At 45.3% G+C, this 24,265-nt stretch overlaps 1 long non-coding RNA gene across 1 annotated transcript; it reads left to right on the forward strand.

Annotated features, from left to right (window-relative positions):
- The first annotated feature begins 4,074 nt into the window (after positions 1–4,074).
- On the forward strand, positions 4,075–6,945 carry LOC123145342 (uncharacterized). The gene is made up of 2 exons (XR_006472257.1): positions 4,075–4,516; positions 5,358–6,945. It is a non-coding gene; the product is annotated as an uncharacterized lncRNA (long non-coding RNA).
- Positions 6,946–24,265: the final 17,320 nt, after the last annotated feature.

Genomic DNA, 24,265 nt, shown 5'->3' on the forward strand with positions numbered 1-24,265 from the left:
TCTACCTCCGAGTTGGTAACAGACATATTGTCCGAACCCTCGGCCGAAGGGCAGTCCGGCTTTGTTCCTACATCGGCTCCTGTCTCCCCGACTGGACCTAGATCCTGGTTGTTGGGAGCGCGGCCGGCCGGGCCCCCGGATATAGTTCGGCGAACATTTTTCCTGTATCCAAACAAACGCACAAGTCACAGACAGGTATGGTCGCTGAAAAACATATTTTTCCGTACCTCCTCAATGAAGACCCGGCTGCGTTTTCACGGGCCTTCCTCTTCGAAGGTTTGCCCGGCGCAGGAACCGATCTCTTCGGAATCGCCGAACGCCTCCCCTGTGGAGCATGACACAGTGCGGTGGGTAAGGCAGGATAAAAGCACCATTGTAGAGAAGGCGTTTCTGGATCACTTACATGTGAAGCAGGGAGAAGGCCAGGGTAGTCGGCGGTGATGGCCACTTATGTGCCGTCATAGCTCGCCTAGTAAAATACCCCCTTTGAGAGTATCACGATTATGTCCGAATCCTCTTCAAACCTGGGATCAAGCTCCCGGTTGTGGTTCTCCGGCTGTGGGGCAGGACTATAAATTCCTTCGGTGACCTTCCGCCAGTGCTGTCATAACAGACGGATTTGAAATTTGTCAAAAATAATCCAGAAGCGAAATGAGTGAAACAGAGGGGTCGAGGCTTACCCAACTGGGAGGATTATACATAGAATACCCATCTCTGCACTTAATGTGAAGAAATTCCTCTTCTTCTCCTTTAAACAGCTTGGCCAATATCTTGGCCAGAGCGGCGGAGGTGTCCGGCCCTTTCCGGCCACAGCGGGAGGCGTCATCCTCTCCGTTATAGTCCCACATTGGCAGCCCTCTGTATTGAAGTGGCTGAACCCCTCGCACTATGGAAATCGCCATAACTTCGACTATTGTAAGTCCGGACTGAGCAAGAGTCTTTATCTTGTTCAGAAGCTGACGAACTTCCGCGCTGTCATCCTCTTCAAGACTCCGGGGGCGCCAACTGTGGCGTTTCTTCAGCGGAACACTCGCGAATTCAGGAAGACCCTTGCGAACCGGGTCAGGAAGTGCGACGTCCTCAATATAGAACCATTCAGAAGGCCATTCTTCAGATGCCTTCCTTGGTGTGCCGGACGGATATCCGGTATCGGCGATACGCCACACTTCGGCTCCGCCCACCTCAAATATCGACCCCTCATGATTGCGTGGGACAAGACAGAACAATTTCCTCCATAGCTCAAAATGGGCTTCAATGCCCAGGAATAATTCGCATAAAGTGACATAACCCGCAATGTGCAGAATGGAGGCAGGGGTGAAGTTGTGCAGCTGGAGGCCATAGTATTCCAGAAGCCCTCGGAGGAACGGATGGATGGGAAATCCGACGCCTCTTAACAGGTAGGGGACGAAACATACTCGCTCTCCCCTGGATGGATTGGGAGAGTCCTCTGCCTGAGTCTCGTCGTTGAAGAAGTCTAGCCCCGCTCGGACAGGGACTAGATCTGCAGGAGGAAGAAATCCCTGCGTTTCCAGCTTCGTCAATTGGATGTGGGACACTGAACACCTCTCCCACTCGCCTCTCTCTGGGCCGGAACGGGTGGAGGAGCTGGGGACGCTAGCCATCTGGAATGGTTTCTCTTGAACAGTCTCCGGGGATTGTCTCTGCGTGGTGCCCAATGGATCTGGGATCCAATCTCTTTAATAGGCGCTCTTCCTTGCATGGACAGGGTGTTATCTGCAAAAGTACCCTGACCTTCCACCTTCGCTCGACGCGTGGAAGACGAAGTTATTCAATGCACAGAAGCCGAGGGGAGCACATTGGATCAATGGCCGAATACTTTACTTGGAGACCATTAAAGGAGGAACCCGCCTTGCAATGCCGAAGACAATTTATGTGTCGAACACCTCGCTATTGAAGACTGTTTCGGGGGCTACTGAGGGAGTCCTGGACTAAGGGGTCCTCGGGCGTCCGGCCTGTTATCCGTGGGCCGGACTGATGGGCTGTGAGGACATGAAGGCCGAAGACTGTACCCGTGTCCGGATTGGACTCTGCTTGGCGTGAAAGGCAAGCTTGGCGACCGATCATGAAGATTCCTTCTTGTGTAACCGACTCTATGTAAACCCTAGATCCCCCCGGTGTCTATATAAACCGGAGGGGTTAGTCCGGAAAGGACACACATTACCATAGTCATATAGGTTAGAATTCTAGGGTTTAGCCATTACGATCTCGTGGTAGATCAACTCTTGTAACACTTATATTCATCAAGATCAATCAAGCAGGAAGTAGGGTATTACCTCCATAGAGAGGGCCCGAACCTGGGTAAACATCGTGTCCCCCGTCTCCTGTTACCATCGATCCTAGACGCACAGTTCGGGACCCCCTACCCGAGATCCGCCGGTTTTGACACCGACAGTGATCACGATCCTCCACCACGTTGTTACAACGAGGGCAAGTGTCGGAGCTCAAGATGTGCTTCTTGTGCAGGTTTTTCTTGGTGTTCAGGCGATCCAAGTAAAATAACCAACCGAAGATCATAACTCGCTTCGGCACCCTGGAGTCCCAAACCAAGGCAAGGACGTTGTCGTTGAGCTGGGTGGAGAGAGCTGCATATGCGCCTCGCGTGGTGAAGTTTTCACCATTCAGCGGCCTCCTTGTGTCCGGTTCCTGTGAGGTAGACACAACCTGCAACAAAGAGTTTAGAGAGGCAAGTTCTGCGACCGCAGTATTGGTTAGTCGATTACGAAGAGCAAGCTCGATCCCTTCCTGTAAAATGGTGGCTACAAGGGCATTTTGTTTGGTATGGTGGGAGAAGAGAGCAGGGTAAACGATAGCTAGAGGTTCAGGAAGGAGCCAACGATCTAACCAAAAGAAGGTGGACTGTCCATTACCAATGGAACAGTGAGAAATCTCTCTGAGGCTCTGCGACTGTTTATAAATAGTTTTTGCAAGGAAGGAGCTGTTGCTACCAAAACCAATGTGAAGTGGCGCTAAAGACATCCGAAGAATGTCTATCACCACCGACCGCCGTGAAGGCGGTGTCGATGGCACATCCTGCTGCACCACTACGTTGCCCTACTCCTACCTCCTCTGGAGGAACTTTGCACTACCGAAGGCTCGGTGTCATGCAGCCATGGGCAACCCCTAATGGATTCATGACTATGGCTAGTACCTAATCTTTGCAGATGTATTTTTGGTGTTCTAATATGTCAAGGTTAAGATCATGTTTAACCTTAATCCCAGGGAGTTAAATCTAACAATATGCACTGCATGTTGTATCTCCCTTTTCATCCTATGTTGGATATTTATGTGGCTTTCAACATTTATTCAACATGATTATTATTTATTTATATCAACTTGGAATTATTCATATTATTAATGTTTGTGACATGGAATAACCGATGCGGAATTTCACTCGAGGAAGTAATACTCGAAGTGCCGAGGACGACTGTGATGGAATACAATAGAGGAATTAATAGGGATCGACTCTACGGGAATTTATATGTGCGTATGTATTTTTCCAGGGACATCACAGGGTGGAAGAGCTGGGTTTGTTTTGCAGGATCAGCTCTGCAGGCTGTTGACCCACATGATTAAGATTGGAAGTTGATCTCATATATACAATCTAATCATGGCACATGACTCACACATGTGTGCTAGGGACTAGTATACTTAGACTCGGAAAACTGGCATGTTTGATCATGGTTGGTAACATTGCCAAGTAGTCGTGCAGATCTTTCCGGAAACAAGTGGAATAATAAAACGCCTGAAGGTGGAGTCTATAAATAGGTCCCTACCCTCTAGCCTCAAGATGCATTGTGAGCGGCACCACAGAAAAGGCAGAAGAATTAGAGGGTAGACCGCATAGCCCACGAATTTTCAACATCGGTATCATGAGCAAGGTTCAGACGCAGTCGCCTGGGCAAGGCTAGTATAGAATCTGCACATCAGGTGCAAAAATAGAAAAATGATTCTGGACCGTTGGATTTGGGACGTATGGCACAGATCGGAGCGGAGGGGTCTGTACTCATAAGTATATGATTTTGTGCAAAAATGTCCCTTCCCTCCCCACTAATCTGCTTCAGGTCCTTCTTCTTCAAACGACTGATCTCCGTATAGCTTTCCTGTTCCCCTATCGCTCGTCGACGGTGGCGGCTGCACAGATCTGGTGGACGACGACTACTCCCTGGGCAGTTGCTCCCTGCCTCCTCCCACTCCCACTCCGGCTTCCAGGTCTCTTGGCTCCATCTACCGCGCATCCCGACACGCGCTGCACATCCTCGTCAGGGACCGGGCCGCCGCCGCCACGGTCTCCTCCACCCCGATGACCTCGGGCTCCCCACCCGCTCAGCTGCCCATTTGTACCTTTCCGGAGCCAAGCTGGTAGTGGTCGAGTGGGCGGTGGTGCCTCCACGGTCGCCTCCTCCCCGGTACTCCTAGATCCAGCAGTATCTCACCGTAGGCAAGCTGGTGGTGCTCGATCTGCTCGCCTTCTTTGCCTCGCAGGCTCAGCATCAAGGTCAGCACCGTTTCTCCAACTCCCCTCCCCCTCTCCCTCCTACAGATTTCTCTCCAATGGCTTCTCACCTCTCATGTGCTGCTTAGTACCGTATTTACCAGTGAACAACTTGTATGGCTTTGACTGGTTTCATTATTATTTAAACAAAGCATGTTGTTTGTTGTTGTATGATATCCACAAACACATTGGTCTGAAGATCGCACATTGTCAACAAGTGTCATCATAGCTCATATTTGTACTGTGATATGTTCAAGAAGTAGCATATCCATCTCTTTCACATGACTGGCAACCACAACCCCTTTTACAAGACTCAAAATCACATCAAGCTTAATTAGAATTCATCTTTTTTTTCGAGAAAACGCATGAGAGCGTGCGTTTCATTGCATTGTAAAGAGGGAGAGTTTGGTTACATTCCTCCTAGGAGGCTGATTACAGAGACCGGACTAGTGGACATCCCAAGTCTGGGGGGTAATGGCTTTGAGCCCTAGCGCGCCCGCATTTGCCCAAAGGGCAGCTTCTTCCTTGATCTTCGCTACGATGGTTAATCAGAATTCATCTCTCATTCACATTTTCTATCTCTGGTTGAAACAACGGATCTGTACAACTCTCTCTTGTGTGCTTTAGGGATTGATTGGAACGGGAGTTTTTCTGCCCAGTACACTGGTAAGGTATACATCCGTAAAATAAAATAGGCGGCCTTTAATTATGTGATTGGTTAGTCGTTTCAGGTCGTATTTTTCTACACCGGTTTTGCTAAATACACCTATATTCCCCGGTTTTGAAAACACTGCTCTGGCCGTCGTTTCTCGCCTGGCATTCATCTCTCTCTATCGATCGACAGTACGAGCGGACGCATCGCCGGACGAAGCCACGGGCAACGGGACGAGGCATCGGCGACACTGACTGCGGGATTGACACTGTCTCCGCAGGTCCCTGATGTGGGTGCACCGCACTGCTTGGCGGTGCATGGCCGGAGCTCCCGCCGACCATCAGGTTGAGGCGGCGAGGAGCAGTGGCATGTAGACTGAATCAGGCGGAGAGCGCAGGCACTCGAAGACGCGGCTCCTGAATGATGGCTTGACCACGGCGGTCGACAATCTGAAAATATCACTGGTAAAATACTGGTTTCTTCTATAGGATAATAAAATACACCGGTAAACTATTTACAGGCGTATACAAGGCCTCCAATCGGGGTCTTAAGGAGGTAAAGAATTCTACTTGCTGTTGAACCCTCGCTGATTCTCCACAGAAAAACTTGTAAGGATCTGAACTTGTTGAGTGAAATTATGGTTGAAGCAAGATTTTTTTTAGAATCTCTAGTCTCTAAATACAAGAGCAGAAAATGGTTCTCTTCCATGTATTTGACTCATGTTTTTTGCTTTGGATCTGTGTGCGGACTTGCCTTTGTGCCGTCGTAATATATTTATTTGTTTGTTGCTGTTAGAGTTTCAATTTTCTTTTTTTAGAACCAAAATTCGTGGGCAGCAATAAGAAAGTGCTGGCATTGCAATGTCATATCGGTGCTCCAGAGAAGTGTTCCTTTTAAGTTTTAACCATGCATTTTTAAAAGTAATACTTGGTGACCAATGTAATCAATCAGAATAACAACTTCAGTGTAATGAAGGATAAAGCATTTTTACTTTCAGCTCCTCCCCGTGCTTGTGATGGATTGGTCCATTATCTGTTAATCTCTGCATAACAAAATGAAGGACTGGATGCTAAGCTTAACATTACCATCTCTCTAGTTAGACAATCACAGTGGTAAAAATAATTTGGGGAATAACAATATTTTTTGTGCTAGCAGCGAGCAGATATGTTCCTACTAGTACAATGTATTCTTGATGCATATTCATTTGATTAGCTCATGAGCAAATACTTTAGGTGCCCTTGCACGTCTTGTACTCAAACTGAATGATTTGTTTGGTGTCATCTTTTCCAGAACATGAAGACTGAATAGCAAGAAGCACTATAACTAGAGGCAAAAAGGGAATATTTTCAAGATAACAAACCCGATGCAAGTTTTGGTAGCAATGTTTATTCAGTGGGCATCATTTCAGTCCTTCATTCTCGGGCTCGCTGTTCATGTACTACAAAATGACCATGTCATGTTTTATACCACTTGATGTGTGTGTGTGTGTGTGTGTGTGTGTGTGTGTGTCTTGTCTACCCGAATTAAGATACAAGACATGCACTCAAATATTTCTGCCCAGGATAATCCACTTAGACATGTATTCAGAAATTTGTGCTTGACATGTACTCTCATATTTGTGTTTGGGGTGGTCCAGCATGGGATGAACTAGGAACAGATTGGCTTAACCATATTAAGTTTTCTTGCATAATCGGTGATCTAGTACAAGCAACTATTGTACAATTTGGGCATCGACGATGTGAACATTTGAAATTGGGATAAAATGATTGGATAAGAGAAAGTTGGGGTTCTTACTGCAAAAGTCATGTTTTACATCTAACTGGCAGTAGGGGGGGTTTCGTGAAATGTACAATAAGTTGTCTGAGATGCCTACACTCCAATCTGTGCCGTCCATATTCAATCCAACAGCCCAGGTTTCTTTTTTCTATTCTTCTACCATAAGCTCAGCTTTTATACTAGTTGCTCCCCGGTCGCCTAACTCTAATCCGCTGCAACTCTGCCGATGTGGACGACGCCATAATCCACGGCCGCCGGAAACCTAATCCGCTGCGCAACTCTGCCTCGGTGATTAATTGGTCGTATGTTTAGTTTCCGTTGATTGCTGGTGTCTCCGCCGACGTCTTCATGTGTTGTGTGAAGCACCAAGTCGCCGGGAGTTGGGTTCGATCGAGGAGTTCTAGTACTACTTGCTATCAATCAAGTTCACATGATTTGAGTAGAAACAGATTAATACATCTGCTGAGCGATCTGAAGATTGGCAGGAATTACTGGAGAAAATTGTTTACAGATTCGTCTTAGATTGGATCTGGGATTGAAGATTACTCCTGAGTCTCCCGTCGTAAGGAAGTCAATATTAAACTCTGTCCGCATGTGCAGATTGTTGTTTCTCTGCGTACCGATCGAGGAACAACAGGAAACATGACAATTTGTTTAGCTGCTCCGGTCAGATTTGTACATGTTTATACATCAAGGACGGAGGAAATCAAGTATACACGTGCCTGCTCCGGTCGGATTTTAGCTGCTCCAGAATCAATCGGGTTCTACGTACTACAGGAATCGATCAGGTTAGCTTCTAATTACGCGTGCGTCGCTGCTGGTGCCTTCTTCGGAATCGAGCCAACGACAAAGCCTTCGCATGCGCCCACCAGACACGTTGGCGCTCGTCGATCTCGCGCGGAAACGGCGTACTTCCGCCGTGTGTCCTGTCCACCTGACGTGATCCCTGTCCTCCTGTGGCATCCGTTCATCCCTATACTCGCCAACTTATCCTACTTGATGAAGTATCCGCTGCTACGATATCTTCACCCGATGACGCGCCAAGCCGAACGAGCTAGCTGCTCGGAAACTGCATGTCACGCCCACGACTTTGGCTGCTGCTGCGACTTATGAGTCCTGAAGTTCTACAGATGGAGGAAAAAACCTACTACTACTACTCTGGCATAGAACACGACCCGAGGAAATCAAGGAGCAAGCTAATTCACGCCATCATCGGAAGATCCAGCAAGCTTGGAAAGCAAAGCTCACACTCAATCCTCACACACACACGTGGATGGAGGAAGGAAAATCTCGTTGATCTAGCATTATGGGGTCGAGATCAAAATTGTTGTTATGACTTTTCTGCCACTCGAATTTGAGGAAGGGGGGAAGCAAGGGATTAATTCTTCGCTGTATTTCCAGAGTTACTTGGAACCTACAGTGACAGACTGGAATAGTTTTTTAGTGAACTCTGCGTATGGGTAGCAGAGGAAATACAGTCTGTTGGCTATTTTACTATGGAAGTGCACGTAATGGCTTTCCTAAACTCTATGACAAGTTGTTCAAGGAAATTAAATATATATACTTTTCAGCCTTGAGTGGTCATTTAATATGCAATACGGGATATTATTTGCTCTATGAAGGAACAGAAACTCTCCGAGGGAAGGATTTGATCAAATATTATTGGTTGCACCTCGAAGAGGAAGGTATAATATTTTATCAATGCAATTGGCAAAGAGGAAGGTATGTCTATAATTTGTATGCATGGATTTTTTTTCATTTACCACTATTTTTCAAAATAGTCGTGTTGTGCATTCTGGTTATCGTTTACCATGATATAATGTTTCACTTCCATGCAAACAATTCCAAGGAAATGCTAAAGTTAATAAACATGGAATTGGAAATTATGCCCTCAAACTCTGTTGTGCAGGAAAATTAATGTTGATGGATACACTATTATACTAACCTTGCATGAGAAGGAATTCAAAAAGTGTATCTTATGACAATCACTTATTTATGGAGGAAGATGGGAACCACTCCATGGAAAATTAAGGAAATTTGCTCTCACTGCACATTGTTAATACTTGCATTAAGTATGTATATGTCACTATTTTTTTTCAAATAGTTGGATTGTGGATTTAAGCTTCTATGTAATATATTGCTGGAATACAATAGCAATTTTATTGGCATGCTAACAGTACCAAAGGAAATTATATATATTGTGTGTTTTGTCATTACTGCCAAATCCTATACACTTTGGAATTGGAAATATTTCCATGAAACTCCCTGGTGCAGGAAAGTAATATTGTTATAGAACACTCTATATGCAACTTCAGTGCGATGGGATTTAACTTATGGTTCTATCTTGGAACACATTATTTATGAAATTCTATTTGGAAAATGAAGAGTGGAAATATTGCTCGAGGATAAAATTAGTGCATTACGGAATTTCACACAATGGTCTATTCTTTCTTGATGGTCCATTGAAAGTTAGCAACCCAAATTGTTATTTGGGGAAGATAACTCCATAGAGAGGACTCCTGATAATAGGAACACATGCTTGGAATTTATTATTTTTGTCATAGACGACTTGGTCACATATCATGGAACCGAATCGAGTGGCTTAATAATTCCGGAATTCAAAACTTTAGTGGGAGGAATTTGGTTTTCCGAAGCACATATATAATGGTTATTTAACTTGCACACCTTTTCTTAAGGTGGAAGGAGGTAAAAAGCTTCACATCATTCTTTTATATATACTTATGGTATTATTTTTTATACTCCCACTAGAGGTTAGATTGTTTATATCACTTACCTCATCAATGGTTGCAATTTATATGGTATATGTATACCTTTCAAAATACAAGTCGGAATGTTTTATTGTGCTTGTCATGTTATTTACTGAAGTGGAAATCAGTTGATTAAAGGATTTCACAGTTTTAACAACTGATTGGTGGGGGAAGTACACTTCAGGAATATATCTATTGAATATGTAAAGAGCATGGAACTTCTTTCACTATTGTAATATACCATATACTCCACCTGGAATGGAGGAATTGAATTTATTTATATACACTCCCTCGTTGTTTGGAAGAAGCATTACACAGTGTCATTTCTTTTATGTCATTCTTCATCAAGTGCAGTCACTCCTTATGGTTTGTAGACTGGAAGGAAGTATTTTATTTTTGGAAGGAAATTCTCAATTACTACAAAGCACACACTAGGAATTTGTTAATTGTTATTCTAGTGGATCAAGGATATGTTTTTGATCTGGAAAAGGAAAACTGGTGGAAAGTGGGAGCACAATATTTTTATGGAAAATGGTGGAATTATTGGCAATCGCACTAGAATATATTCTTGACCCAAGGAAACTACAAGTGAAACTCCTAACACTAACATGCTTAGGATAAGTGGGAGGAAACAACATGGAATATCATGTCTAGATTTTTTGTCTGTTGTTTGGGGAAGCCACTCTATTTTTTACAGGAATAACTAAGTCTCTTAAAAAGGTTTAAATATTCCATGAACGCAAGTTATGGGTGGAAGAAATGCGGGAAGGAATAAACTCAATGATGAATAATAAAGTTTGGGAATTTATTATCTCGCCAAACAACCGCAAGCCCATTGTTCGTAGTTTTTGTAGTTTTATAAGGAATTTGGTTCAATGGAATATTACAATGCCACTCTTGTTATTCAATTCTTTACATAATAGATTTTTTTTGTGGAAACTCTTTCTCCGGAATTTAGGGAAAGAGGAAATAAAGACATGGTTTGCAATGATAATGTTACATTGATGGAGGTGAAAGCTTGGTTATCTTATAACTTTAAAAGGAAAGGCATTTTTTGAGACTTCCGTTTTTTGGGAGTGGAAATACATAGGAAGTGTAGTGATACATTTTTCTATGGAAAATTGCAAACCTATTAAAATATCTTATAAGGGGAATCATACTCAGTGAGGAATTATGTTTGAACGCCTGAGGAAAAAGGGGATACTAAATGGTATTGGAATTTGTATTATTTTTTTGTTATACTATCAACCTTAGCTACCGGAATTTATTGGTGCATTCAAGCAATGTAAGGAAATATGTGTGGCTAAGGGAATCTCACACATCATATGAGATCGTGGAATGTGCATCACAACCTGTCAACTATTCTGGAGTTTTTGGTTAAAAGTAAACACATTGAAGAAGTTACCATTGTATACACGAGGTGTGGAATGATTAAACTCAGGTACATATATTTCATTTATTGTATAATAATACTAATATGGTGCAGGTTCACTAACTACAATCAGGAATTCTTTTCAAAACATGTTTACACATGGAACTTCATTTATTGATTAATATGTTTCAGCCAAGTGGGAGATGTTGGATATTTATGTGGCTTTCAACATTTATTCAACATGATTATTATTTATGTATATCAACTTGGAATTATTCATATTATTAATGTTTGTGACAGGAATAACCGATGCGGAATTTCACTCGAGGAAGTAATTGAAGGAAATATGCCCTAGAGGCAATAATAAAGTATTATTTATTTCCTTATATCATGATAAATGTTTATTATTCATGCTAGAATTGTATTAACCGGAAACATAATACATGTGTGAATATATAGACAAACAGAGTGTCACTAGTATGCCTCTACTTGACTAGCTCGTTAATCGAAGATGGTTATGTTTCCTAGCCATAGACATGAGTTGTCATTTGATTAACGGGATCACCTCATTAGGAGAATGACGTGATTGACTTGACCCATTCCGTTAGCTTAGCACTCGATCGTTTAGTATGTTGCTATTGCTTTCTTCATGACTTATACATGTTCCTATGACTATGAGATTATGCAACTCCCGTTTACCGGAGGAACACTTTGTGTGCTACCAAACGTCACAACGTAACTGGGTGATTATAAAGGTACTCTACAGGTGTCTCCGAAGGTACTTGTTGGGTTGGCGTATTTCGAGATTAGGATTTGTCACTCCGATTGTCGGAGAGGTATCTCTGGGCCCTCTCGGTAATGCACATCACTTAAGCCTTGCAAGCATTGCAACTAATGAGTTTGTTGCGAGATGATGTATTACGGAACGAGTAAAGAGACTTGCCGGTAACGAGATTGAACTAGGTATCGAGATACCGACGATCGAATCTCGGGCAAGTAACATACCGATGACAAAGGGAACAAACGTATGTTGTTATGCGGTCTGACCGATAAAGATCTTCCTAGAATATGTGGGAGCCAATATGGGCATCCAGGTCCCGCTATTGGTTATTGACCGGAAACGTGTCTCGGTCATGTCTACATAGTTCTCGAACCCGTAGGGTCCGCACGCTTAACGTTACGATGACAGTTATATTATGAGTTTATATATTTTGAAGTACCGAAGGTTGTTCGGAGTCCTGGATGTGATCACGGACATGACGAGGAGTCTCGAAATGGTCGATACATAAAGATTGATATATTGGACGACTATATTCGGACACCGGAAGTGTTCCAGAGAAGTTTCGGATAAAACCGGAGTGCCGGAGGGGTTACCGGAACCCCCCGGGGAAGTATTGGGCCTTAGTGGGCCTGAGGGGAGAGAGAGGGCAGCAGCCCAGGAGGTGGCGCGCCCCCTCTGTTGGAAATATGCCCTAGAGGCAATAATAAATGGTTATTATTATATTTCTTTGTTCATGGTAATTGTCTATTGTTCATGCTATAATTGTATTGTCCGGAAATCGTAATACATGTGTGAATACATAGACCACAACGTGTCCCTAGTAAGCCTCTAGTTGACTAGCTCGTTGATCAACAGATAGTCATGATTTCTTGACTATGGACATTGGATGTCATTGATAACGGGATCACATCATTAGGAGAATGATGTGATGGACAGGACCCAATCCTAAGCATAGCATAAAAGATCGTGTAGTTTCGTTTGCTAGAGCTTTTCCAATGTCAAGTATCTTTTCCTTAGACCATTAGATCGTGCAACTCCCGGATACCGTAGGAGTGCTTTGGGTGTGCCAAACGTCACAACGTAATTGGGTGACTATAAAGGTGCACTACGGGTATCTCCGAAAGTGTCTGTTGGGTTGGCACGGATCGAGACTGGGATTTGTCACTCCGTGTGACGGAGAGGTATCTCTGGGCCCACTCGGTAATGCATCATCATAATGAGCTCAATGTGACTAAGGCGTTAGTCACGGGATCATGCATTGCGGTACGAGTAAAGAGACTTGCCGGTAACGAGATTGAACAAGGTATTGGGATACCGACGATCGAATCTCGGGCAAGTAACATACCGATTGACAAAGGGAATTGCATACGGGATTGATTGAATCCTCGACACCGTGGTTCATCCGATGAGATCATCGTGGAACATGTGGGACCAACATGGGTATCCAGATCCCGCTGTTGGTTATTGACCGGAGAGGCGTCTCGGTCATGTCTGCATGTCTCCCGAACCCGTAGGGTCTACACACTTAAGGTTCGGTGACGCTAGGGTTGTAGAGATATGTGTATGCGGAAACCCGAAAGTTGTTCGGAGTCCCGGATGAGATCCCGGACGTCACGAGAGGTTCCGGAATGGTCCGGAGGTGAAGAATTATATATAGGAAGTCAAGTTTCGGCCACCGGGAAAGTTTCGGGGGTTACCGGTATTGTACCGGGACCACCGGAAGGGTCCCGGGGGTCCACCGGGTGGGCCACCTATCCCGGAGGGCCCCGTGGGCTGAAGTGGGAAGGGAACCAGCCCCTAGTGGGCTGGGCGCCCCCCATGGGCCTTTCCCCATGCGCCTAGGGTTGGGAACCCTAGGGGGGCTTCCCACTTGCCTTGGGGGGCAAGGCAACCCCTTCCCCCCTTTGGCCGCCACCCCCCGCCCCCTTGAGATCCCATCTCCAGGGCCGGCGCCCCCCCAGGGGGCCTATATAAAGGGGGGAGGGAGGGCAGCAACCCATAGCCTTGGGCGCCTCCCTCCTCCCCTGCTACACCTCTCCGTCTCGCAGAAGCTCGGCGAAGCCCTGCCGAGACCCGCTACATCCACCACCACGCCGTCGTGCTGCTGGATCTCCATCAACCTCTCCTTCCCCCTTGCTGGATCAAGAAGGAGGAGACGTCGCTGCACCGTACGTGTGTTGAACGCGGAGGTGCCGTCCGTTAGGCACTCGGTCATCGGTGATTTGGATCACGGCGAGTACGACTCCGTCATCCACGTTCATTGGAACGCTTCCGCTCGCGATCTACAAGGGTATGTAGATGCACTCCTTTCCCCTCGTTGCTAGTATACTCCATAGATGCATCTTGGTGAGCGTAGGGAAATTTTAAAATTATGCTACGATTCCTAACAGTGGCATCATGAGCCAGGCCTATGCGTAGTTACTATGCACGAGTAGAACACAAAGCAGTTGTGGGCGTTGAGTTTGCCAATTCTTCTTGCCGCTACTAGTCGTTTCTTGTTTCGGCGGCATTGTAGGATGAAGCGGCCCGGACCGACCTTACACGTACGCTTACGTGAGACAGGTTCCACCGACTGACATGCACTAGATGCATAAGGTGGCTAGCGGGTGTCTGTCTCTCCTACTTTAGTCGAAACGGATTCGATGAAAAGGGTCCTTATGAAGGGTAAATAGAAATTGGCAAATCACGTTGTGGTTATACGTAGGTAAGAAAACGTTCTTGCTAGAAACCTACAAACCACGTAAAAACTTGCAACAACAATTAGAGGACGTCTAACTTGTTTTTGCAGCAAGTGCTATGTGATGTGATATGGCCAGAAGATGTGATGAATGATATATGTGATGTATGAGATTGATCGTATTCTTGTAATAGGAATCACGACTTGCATGTCGATGAGTATGACAACCGGCAGGAGCCATAGGAGTTGTCTTTATTATTTTGTATGACCTGCGTGTCATTGAATAACGCCATGTAATTTACTTTACTTTGTTGCTAAACGCGTTAGCCATAGAAGTAGAAGTAATCATTGGCGTGACGACTTCATGAAGACACAATGATGGAGATCATGATGATGGAGATCATGGTGTCATGCCGGTGACGAAGATGGTCATGGTGCCCCGAAGATGGATATCAAAGGAGCATAATGATATTGGCCATATCATGTCACTATTTGATTGCATGTGATGTTTATCATGTTTTTGCATCTTATTTGCTTAGAACGACGGTAGTAAGTAAGATGATCCCTCATAATAATTTCAAGAAAGTGTTCACCCTAACTGTGCACCGTTGCGAAGGTTCGTTGTTTCGAAGCACCACGTGATGATCGGGTGTGATAGATTCTAACGTTCGAATACAACGGGTGTTGACGATCCTAGCATGTACAGACATGGCCTCGGAACACACGCAATACACTTAGGTTGACTTGACGAGCCTAGCATGTACAGACATGGCCTCGGAACACGGAGGACCGAAAGGTCGAGCATGAGTCGTATAGAAGATACGATCAACATGGAGATGTTCACCGATCTTGACTAGTCCGTCTCACGTGATGATCGGACACGGCCTAGTTAAACTCGGATCATGTTGCACTTAGATGACTAGAGGGATGTCTATCTGAGTGGGAGTTCATTAAATAATTTGATTAGATGAACTTAATTATCATGAACTTAGTCTAAAATCTTTACACTATGTCTTGTAGATCAAATGGCCAACGTTGTCCTCAATTTCAACGCGTTCCTAGAGAAAACCAAGCTGAAAGATGATGGCAGCAACTATACGGGCTGGGTCCGGAACCTGAGGATCATCCTCATAGTAGCCAAGAAAGATTATGTCTTAGAAGCACCGCTAGGTGACGCACCAATCCCAGAGAACCAAGACGTTATGAACGCTTGGCAGCAGCGTGCTGATGATTACTCCCTCGTTCAGTGCGGCATGCTTTACAGCCTAGAACCGGGTCTTCAAAAGCGTTTTGAGAAACATGGAGCGTATGAGATGTTCGAGGAGCTGAAATTGGTTTTCCAAGCTCATGCCCGGGTCGAGAGATATGATGTCTCCGACAAGTTCTTCAGCTTAAAATGGAGGAGAATAGTTCTGTTAGTGAGCACATACTCAGAATGTCTGGGTTGCACAACCGCTTGTCTCAGCTGGGAGTTAATCTCCCGGATGACGCGGTCATTGACAGAATCCTCCAGTCGCTTCCACCAAGCTACAAGAGCTTTGTGATGAACTTCAATATGCAAAGGATGGAAAAGACCATTCCTGAGGTATATTCAATGCTGAAATCAGCTGAGGTAGAGATCAGAAAAGAACATCAAGTGTTGATGGTGAATAAAACCACTAAGTTCAAGAAGGGCAAGGGTAAGAAGAACTTCAAGAAGGACGGCAAGGGAGTTGCCGCGCCCGGTAAACCAGTTACTGGGAAGAAGTCAAAGAATGGACCCAAGCCTGAGACTGAGTGCTTTTATTGCAAGGGAAGTGGTCACTGGAAGCGGAACTGCCCCAAATACTTAGCGGACAAGAAGAAGGCCGGCAACACCAAAGGTATATGTGATATACATGTAATTGATGTGTACCTTACCAGTACTCGTAGTAGCTCCTGGGTATTTGATACCGGTGCGGTTGCTCATATTTGTAACTCAAAACAGGAACTACGGAATAAACGGAGACTGGCGAAGGACGAGGTGACGATGCGCGTCAGGAATGGTTCCAAGGTCGATGTGATCGCCGTCGGCACGCTACCTCTGCATCTACCCACGGGATTAGTTTTAAACCTCAATAATTGTTATTTAGTGCCAGCTTTGAGCATGAACATTGTATCTGGATCTCGTTTAATTCGAGATGGCTACTCATTTAAATCCGAGAATAATGGTTGTTCTATTTATTTGAGAGATATGTTTTATGGTCATGCCCCGCTGGTCAATGGTTTATTTTTGATGAATCTCGAACATGATGTTACACATGTTCATAGTGTGAATACCAAAAGATGTAAAGTTGATAACGATAGTCCCACATACTTGTGGCACTGCCGCCTTGGTCACATTGGTGTCAAGCGCATGAAGAAGCTCCATGCAGATGGACTTTTGGAGTCTCTTGATTACGAATCATTTGACACGTGCGAACCATGCCTCATGGGTAAGATGTGTTGGAAATATGCCCTAGAGGCAATAATAAATAGGTTATTATTATATTTCCTTGTTCATGATAATCGTTTATTATCCATGCTAGAATTGTATTGATAGGAAACTCAGATACATGTGTGGATACATAGACAACACCATGTCCCTAGTAAGCCTCTAGTTGACTAGCTCGTTGATCAATAGATGGTTACGGTTTCCTGACCATGGACATTGGATGTCGTTGATAACGGGATCACATCATTAGGAGAATGATGTGATGGACAAGACCCAATCCTAAGCCTAGCACAAGATCGTGTAGTTCGTTTGCTCAGAGCTTTTCTAATGTCAAGTATCACTTCCTTAGACCATGAGATTGTGCAACTCCCGGATACCGTAGGAATGCTTTGGGTGTGCCAAACGTCACAACGTAACTGGGTGGCTATAAAGGTGCACTACGGGTATCTCCGAAAGTGTCCGTTGGGTTGGCACGAATCGAGACTGGGATTTGTCACTCCGTGTAAACGGAGAGGTATCTCTGGGCCCACTCGGTAGGACATCATCATTATGTGCACAATGTGACCAAGGAGTTGATCACGGGATGATGTGAGTTACGGAACGAGTAAAGAGACTTGCCGGTAACGAGATTGAAAAAGGTATAGGGATACCGACGATCGAATCTCGGGCAAGTAACATACCGATGGACAAAGGGAATTGAATACGGGATTGATTGAATCCCCGACATCGTGGTTCATCCGATGAGATCATCGTGGAACATGTGGGAGCCAACATGGGTATCCAGATCCCGCTGTTGGTTATTGACCGGAGAACGTCTCGGTCATGTCTGCATGGTTCCCGAACCCGTAGGGTCTACACGCTTAAGGTTCGATGACGCTAGGGTTATAGGGAAAGCATGTACGTGGTTACCGAATGTTGTTCGGAGTCCCGGATGAGATCCCGGACGTCACGAGGAGTTCCGGAATGGTCCGGAGGTAAAGATTTATATATGGGAAGTCCTGTTTTGGTCACCGGAAAAGTTTCGGGTGAAATCGGTAATGTACCGGGACCACCGGGAGGGTCCCGGGGGTCCACCAAGTGGGGCCACCAGCCCCAGAAGGCTGCGTGGGCCAAGTGTGGGAGGGGACCAGCCCCAGGTGGGCTGGTGCGCCCCCCCACCAAGGCCCAAGGCGCATGGGAGAGTGGGAGGGGGCAAACCCTAGGTCCAGATGGGCCTTAGGGCCCATCTAGTGGGGCGCCTCCCCCTCTCCTCCCCTTGGCCGCCCCCTTGATGGGATCTAGGGCTGGCTGCCTCCTCTTGGGGGTGGAAACCCTAAGGGGGGCGCAGCCCCCTTTCCCCCTATATATACTTGAGGTTTGGGCTGCCATAGACACACGAGAAAGTCTCCTTTTGGTGCAGCCCTACCCCTCTCCCTCCTCCTCCTCTCCCGCGGTGCTTGGCGAAGCCCTGCGGGATTGCCACGCTCCTCCATCACCACCATGCCGTCGTGTTGCTGCTGGATGGAGTCTTCCCAACCTCTCCCTCTCTCCTTGCTGGATCAAGGCGTGGGAGACGTCACCGGGCTGCACGTGTGTTGAACGTGGAGGCACCGTACTTTCGGTGCTTAGATCGGAATCAACCGCGATCTGAATCGCTACGAGTACGACTCCCTCATCCGCGTTCTTGCAACGCTTCCGCATCGCGATCTACAAGGGTATGTAGATGCACTCCCCTTCCCTTCGTTGCTAGTAAACTCCATAGATTGATCTTGGTGATGCGTAGAAAAATTTGAATTTCTGCTACGTTCCCCAACAGTGGTATCAGAGCCAGGTTTATGCGTAGTTTCTATGCACGAGTAAGAACACAAAGTAGTTGTGGGCGTCGATGTTGTCAATTCTTCTTGCCGCTACTAGTCTTATCTTGTTTCGGCGGCATTGTGGGATGAAGCGGCCCGGACCGACCTTACACGTACGCTTACGTGAGACAGGTTCCACCGACTGACATGCACTAGTTGCATAAGGTGGCTAGCGGGTGTCTGTCTCTCCCACTTTAGTCGGAACGGATTCGATGAAAAGGGTCCTTATGAAGGGTAAATAGAAATTGGCATATCACGTTGTGGTTTTACGTAGGTAAGAAACGTTCTTGCTAGAAACCTATACAAGCCACGTAAAAACTTGCAACAACAATTAGAGGACGTCTAACTTGTTTTTGCAGCATGTGCTATGTGATGTGATATGGCCAGAAGACATGATGAATGATATATGTGATGTATGAGATTGATCATATTCTTGTAATAGGGATCACGACTTGCATGTCGATGAGTATGACAACCGGCAGGAGCCATAGGAGTTGTCTTTATTTTGTATGACCTGCGTGTCATTGAATAACGCCATGTAAATTACTTTACTTTATTGCTAAGCGCGTTAGCCATAGAAGTAGAAGTAACCATTGGCATGACAACTTCAAGAAGACACAATGATGGAGATCATGATGATGGAGATCATGGTGTCATGCCGGTGACAAAGATGATCATGGTGCCCCGAAGATGGAGATCAAAGGAGCATAATGATATTGGCCATATCATGTCACTATTTGATTGCATGTGATGTTTATCATGTTTTTGCATCTTATTTGCTTAGAACGACGGTAGCAAGTAGGATGATCCCTTATAATAATTTCAAGAAAGTGTTCACCCTAACTGTGCACCGTTGCGAAGGTTCGTCGTTTCGAAGCACCACGTGATGATCGGGTGTGATAGATTCTTACGTTCAAATACAACGGGTGTTGACGAGCCTAGCATGTACAGACATGGCCTCGGCACACACGCAATACACTTAGGTTGACTTGACGAGCCTAGCATGTACAGACATGGCCTCGGAACACGGAGGACCGAAAGGTCGAGCATGAGTCGTATAGAAGATACGATCAACATGGAGATGTTCACCGATCTTGACTAGTCCGTCTCACGTGATGATCGGACACGGCCTAGTTGAACTCGGATCATGTTTCACTTAGATGACTAGAGGGATGTCTATCTGAGTGGGAGTTCATTAAATAATTTGATTATATGAACTTAATTATCATGAACTTAGTCTAAAATCTTTACACTATGTATTGTAGATCAAATGGCCCACGTTGTCCTCAATTTCAACGCGTTCCTAGAGAAAACCAAGCTGAAAGATGATGGCAGCAACTATACGGACTGGGTCCGGAACCTGAGGATCATCCTCATAGCAGCCAAGAAAGATTATGTCTTAGAAGCACCGCTAGGTGAAGCACCAATCCCTGAGAACCAAGACGTTATGAACGCTTGGCAGCAGCGTGCTGATGATTACTCCCTCGTTCAGTGTGGCATGCTTTACAGCTTAGAACCGGGTCTCCAAAAGCGTTTTGAGAAACATGGAGCATATGAGATGTTCGAGGAGCTGAAACTGGTTTTTCAAGCTCATGCCCGGGTCGAGAGATATGATGTCTCCGACAAGTTCTTCAGCTATAAAATGGAGGAGAACAGTTCTGTTAGTGAGCACATACTCAGAATGTCTGGGTTGCACAACCGCTTGTCTCAGCTGGGAGTTAATCTCCCGGATGACGCGGTCATTGACAGAATCCTCCAGTCGCTTCCACCAAGCTACAAGAGCTTTGTGATGAACTACAATATGCAGGGGATGGAAAAGACCATTCCCGAGGTATATTCAATGCTGAAATCAGCTGAGGTAGAGATCAGAAAAGAACATCAAGTGTTGATGGTGAATAAAACCACTAAGTTCAAGAAGGGCAAGGGTAAGAAGAACTTCAAGAAGGACGGCAAGGGAGTTGCCACGCCCGGTAAGCCAGTTACCGGGAAGAAGTCAAAGAATGGACCCAAGCCCGAGACTGAGTGCTTTTATTGCAAGGGAAGTGGTCACTGGAAGCGGAACTGCCCCAAATACTTAGCGGACAAGAAGAAGGCCGGCAACACCAAAGGTATATGTGATATACATGTAATTGATGTGTACCTTACCAGTACTCGTAGTAGCTCCTGGGTATTTGATACCGGTGCGGTTGCTCATATTTGTAACTCAAAACAGGAACTACGGAATAAACGGAGACTGGCGAAGGACGAGGTGACGATGCGCGTCGGGAATGGTTCCAAGGTCGATGTGATCGCCGTCGGCACGCTACCTCTGCATCTACCCACGGGATTAGTTTTAAACCTCAATAATTGTTATTTAGTGCCAGCTTTGAGCATGAACATTGTATCTGGATCTCGTTTAATTCGAGATGGCTACTCATTTAAATCCGAGAATAATGGTTGTTCTATTTATTTGAGAGATATGTTTTATGGTCATGCCCCGCTGGTCAATGGTTTATTTTTGATGAATCTCGAACGTGATGTTACACATGTTCATAGTGTGAATACCAAAAGATGTAAAGTTGATAACGATAGTCCCACATACTTGTGGTACTGCCGCCTTGGTCACATTGGTGTCAAGCGCATGAAGAAGCTCCATGCAGATGGACTTTTGGAGTCACTTGATTACGAATCATTTGACACATGCGAACCATGCCTCATTGGTAAGATGACCAAGACTCCGTTCTCCGGAACAATGGAGCGAGCAACCAACTTATTGGAAATCATACATACTGATGTGTGCGGTCCAATGAGTGTTGAGGCTCGCGGAGGATATCGTTATGTTCTCACTCTCACTGATGATTTAAGTAGATATGGGTATGTCTACCTAATGAAACACAAGTCTGAAACCTTTGAAAAGTTCAAGGAATTTCAGAGTGAAGTTGAGAATCAACGTGACAGAAAAATAAAATTCTTACGATCAGATCGTGGTGGAGAATATTTAAGTCACGAATTTGGTACACACTTAAGGAAATGTGGAATAGTTTCACAACTCACGCCGCCTGGAACACCTCAGAGAAACGGTGTGTCCGAACGTCGTAATCGCACTCTATTGGATATGGTGCGATCTATGATGTCTCTTACCGATTTACCGCTCACATTTTGGGGCTATGCTTTAGAGACTGCCGCATTCACTTTAAATAGGGCTCCGTCAAAATCCGTTGAGACGACACCGTATGAATTATGGTTTGGGAAGAAACCTAAGCTGTCGTTTCTAAAAGTTTGGGGATGCGATGCTTATGTCACGAAACTTCAACCTGAAAAGCTCGAACCCAAATCGGAAAAATGCGTCTTCATAGGATACCCTAAGGAAACCATTGGGTATACCTTCTACCTCAGATCCGAAGGCAAGATCTTCGTTGCCAAGAACGGGTCCTTTCTGGAGAAGGAGTTTCTCTCGAAAGAATTGAGTGGGAGGAAAGTGGAACTTGATGAGGTGATAGTCACCCCTTCCGAACCGAAAAGTAGCGCAGCGCGGGAAAATGTTCCTGCGGTGCCTACACCGACTGGGGAGGAAGTTAATGATGATGATCATGAAGCTTCGGATCAAGTTACTCCTGAACTTCGTAGGTCCACAAGGACACGTTCCGCACCAGAGTGGTACGGTAACCCTGTCCTGGAAATCATGTTGTTAGACAACGGTGAACCTTCGAACTATGAAGAAGCGATGGCGGGCCCGGATTCCGACAAATGGCTAGAAGCCATGAAATCCGAGATAGAATCCATGTATGAAAACAAAGTATGGACTTTGACTGACTTGCCCGATGAGCGGCGAGCCATAGAAAACAAATGGATCTTTAAGAAGAAGACGGACGCAGATGGTAATGTGACCATCTATAAGGCTCGACTTGTCGCTAAGGGTTATCGACAAGTTCAAGGGGTTGACTACGATGAGACTTTCTCACCGGTAGCGAAGCTGAAGTCCGTCCGAATCATGTTAGCAATTGCCGCATACTATGATTATGAGATATGGCAGATGGACGTCAAAACGACATTCCTTAATGGCTTCCTTAAGGAAGAGTTGTATATGATGCAGCCGGAAGGTTTTGTCGATCCTAAGAATGCTAACAAAGTATGCAAGCTCCAGCGCTCAATCTATGGGCTGGTGCAAGCATCTCGGAGTTGGAACATTCGCTTTGATGAGATGATCAAAGCGTTTGGGTTTACACAGACTTATGGAGAAGCCTGTGTTTACAAGAAAGTGAGTGGGAGCTCTGTAGCATTTCTCATATTATATGTGGATGACATACTATTGATGGGAAATGATATAGAATTCTTGGAAAGTATAAAGGCCTATTTGAATAAGTGTTTTTCAATGAAGGACCTTGGAGAAGCTGCTTATATATTAGGCATCAAGATCTATAGAGATAGATCAAGACGCCTCATTGGTCTTTCACAGAGTACATACCTTGACAAGATATTGAAGTTCAATATGGATCAGTCCAAGAAGGGGTTCTTGCCTGTATTGCAAGGTGTGCAATTGAGCACGGCTCAATGCCCGACCACGACAGAAGATATAGAAAAGATGAGTGTCATCCCCTATGCCTCGGCCATAGGGTCTATTATGTATGCCATGCTGTGTACCAGACCTGATGTAAACCTTGCCGTAAGTTTGGTAGGAAGGTACCAAAGTAATCCCGGCATGGAACACTGGACAGCGGTCAAGAATATCCTGAAGTACCTGAAAAGGACTAAGGATATGTTTCTCCTTTATGGAGGTGACGAAGAGCTCGTCGTAAAGGGTTACGTCGACGCTAGCTTCGACACAGATCTGGATGACTCGAAGTCACAAACCGGGTACGTGTATATTTTGAATGGAGGAGTAGTAAGCTGGTGCAGTTGTAAGCAAAGCGTCGTGGCGGGATCTACATGTGAAGCGGAGTACACGGCAGCCTCGGAGGCAGCACAGGAAGCAGTCTGGATGAAGGAGTTCATTACCGACCTAGGGGTGATTCCCAATGCGTCGGGCCCGATGACTCTGTTCTGTGACAACACTGGAGCTATTGCCCTTGCGAAGGAGCCCAGGTTTCACAGGAAGACCAGGCATATCAAGCGTCGCTTCAACTCCATTCGTGAAAGTGTTCAAAATGGAGACATAGATATTTGTAAAGTACATATGGACCTGAATGTAGCAGATCCGTTGACTAAACCTCTCCCTAGAGCAAAACATGATCAACACCAGGACGCAATGGGTGTTCGATTCATCACAATGTAACTAGATTATTGACTCTAGTGCAAGTGGGAGACTGTTGGAAATATGCCCTAGAGGCAATAATAAATGGTTATTATTATATTTCTTTGTTCATGGTAATTGTCTATTGTTCATGCTATAATTGTATTGTACGGAAATCGTAATACATGTGTGAATACATAGACCACAATGTGTCCCTAGTAAGCCTCTAG

The sequence above is a fragment of the Triticum aestivum genome, chromosome 6D, assembly GCF_018294505.1.
Source record: "Triticum aestivum cultivar Chinese Spring chromosome 6D, IWGSC CS RefSeq v2.1, whole genome shotgun sequence".
In the NCBI taxonomy this organism is placed as follows: Eukaryota; Viridiplantae; Streptophyta; class Magnoliopsida; order Poales; family Poaceae; genus Triticum; species Triticum aestivum.